Source organism: Sprattus sprattus (assembly GCF_963457725.1).
Source record: "Sprattus sprattus genome assembly, chromosome: 6".
NCBI classification, from domain to species: domain Eukaryota; kingdom Metazoa; phylum Chordata; class Actinopteri; order Clupeiformes; family Clupeidae; genus Sprattus; species Sprattus sprattus.
Genome location: NC_137925.1, coordinates 13,956,354 through 13,958,572, shown reverse-complemented (window position 1 = coordinate 13,958,572; position 2,219 = coordinate 13,956,354).

Below are 2,219 nucleotides of genomic sequence, written 5' to 3'. Positions count from 1 at the left end.
GGGACTTTGATCTGCTTCCAAACCCAAAAACACCGTTTAACACCTTCCTCTGAGGCTGCATTTCAGCACCGCTGTTCAGAGTGTTTGATTCAAGCAGAGTCTCGCTGGATCTCTGTGTCTCGTCTCGTCTTCGTCTTGGCTTTTCCTCTTCCAGCAAAATTCCCATGGCGACCGATTAAGCCTATTACATCCTGCATCAGGTCAATCAAATTAGTGTAATTATGACTATTATGAGCATTACCTAAATCAAGTGCTCTACAGCAGGTTTGGAACAAGGTCTCGTTGCACAGCAGTCTCTCTGGACTACATAGAACAGGTCACAGGGAGACAGACGCCCAGACATACACACATTCCACAAAATGTACAGAGTGTTCCACTGTGTTAATTCTCTCAATCAAATCCTAAATTATAACAAACACTGCATGTTACTAAGGTGATACGACATAAACATGTCCAGATATATTTATTCACTGAAAAATCGAGAGAAAATGGAGAAAAAAAAACATTAAAACAAAAGAGAAAAAGAAAGTCTATTTGAAGCAGTGATTCAGAGCCGATGGAGAGATTTCCTGAGAAATGACAGATATGTGTGGTTGGAGAGAGAGAGGCATCTGGCATTTTGAGTCATTTCCCTGATAAATAAGACAGACAAACAGACACGGGAGATCTGTTACAGGTAGTTAAGTGCTGCCACTGAGGAGCACGCAGCGGGGGGGGGGGGGGGGGGGGGGTTGTAGTTGGTGCGGATCACCGAGGAGCGCTAGCAGCGGTAGCTACGGCAGCAGCAGCAGCATCAGCATCAGCAGCATCAGCAGCAATAACGGCACAGACCCAGCCCAACCCTAAGATATGAGTCACAGGCTGGGGACGTGGTGGGGATGGGAAGAGCGCTGCCGAGACAGAGCCTCTCTAAGACAGAGAGGGAGAGAGAGAGAGAAGGAGATGGAGAGAGAGGGAGAGAGAGGAAGAGAGGGAGAGGAAGAGATGGAAAGAGAGAGTGGGAGATGGAGAGAGGGAGAGAGAGAAGGAGAGAGGGAGAGAGAGAGAGAGAGGAAGAGATGGAGAGAGAGAGTGGGAGATGGAGAGAGGGAGAGCGAGAGGGAGAAAGGGAGAGAGAGGGAGATGGAGAGAAGGAGATGGAGAGAGGGGGAGAGAGAGAGGGAGAGATGGAGAGGAGAGAGAGAGAATAGGGAGTGTGAGAGAGAGAGAAAGAGAGAGAATAGGGAATGTGTGTGTAAGAGAGAGTGAGAGAGAGAGAGAAGGAGATGGAGATAAAGAGAGAAGGAGATGGAAAGAAAGAGAGAGAGGAAGAGATGGAAAGAGAGAGTGGGAGATGGAGAGAGGGAGAGATAGGGAGAGAGGGAGAGAGAGAGGGAGATGGAGAGAGGGAGATGGAGAGAGGGGGAGAGAGAGGGAGGGAGAGATGGAGAGAGAGAGTGGGAGATGGAGAGAGGACGAGAGAGAGGGAAAGAGAGGGAGAGGAGGGAGATAGAATAGGGAGCGTGTGTGTGAAAGAGAGAGAGAGAGAATAGGGTGTGTGAGAGAGAGAGAAAGAGAGAGAATAGGGAATGTGTGTGTAAGAGAGCGTGAGAGAGAGAGAGAATAGGGAGAGTGAGAGAGGGAGAGAGAGAGAATAGGGAGTATGTGTGTGAGATAGGGAGTGTGTGTGAGAGATAGAGAGAGAGAGAGAATAGGTAGTGTGAGAAAGGGAGAGATAGAATAGGGAGTGTGTGAGATAGAGAGAGAGAGATAGATAGAATAGGTAGTGTGAGAGAGAGGGAGAGAGAGTATCGGGAAAAAGGCGGAGAGAAGGGTAGAGAGAGTAAAAGAGGGGGAAAGATAGGTGGAAGAAAAAGGTTAAATGAGAGAGACAGAAAGACAGAGAGGGAGAGAGGCGGAGTGAGAGAAAGACAAAGGAGCAAGAGGGACAGATACGACAGGAGAAACAAATTAGAGGGAAAGAGAGATAAAGACACATTTGTATTGCTTTGTTTTACCACGTACCATACATACTTTTTGTCATTATATATTTATTTTTAACCATTACATGTTGTCATATTGTACACACATTGCATTGCGTTGGCAATACTGTTACACATTATTTTAATTTGAAATTGAATTTGAAATATGAGAAAAGGGAAAGACAACAATGAGGAAAGACAGGGAGGGAATGAGGAAAGACATGAAACGGCAGGTATACGAAGAGAGAGAGGGATGCA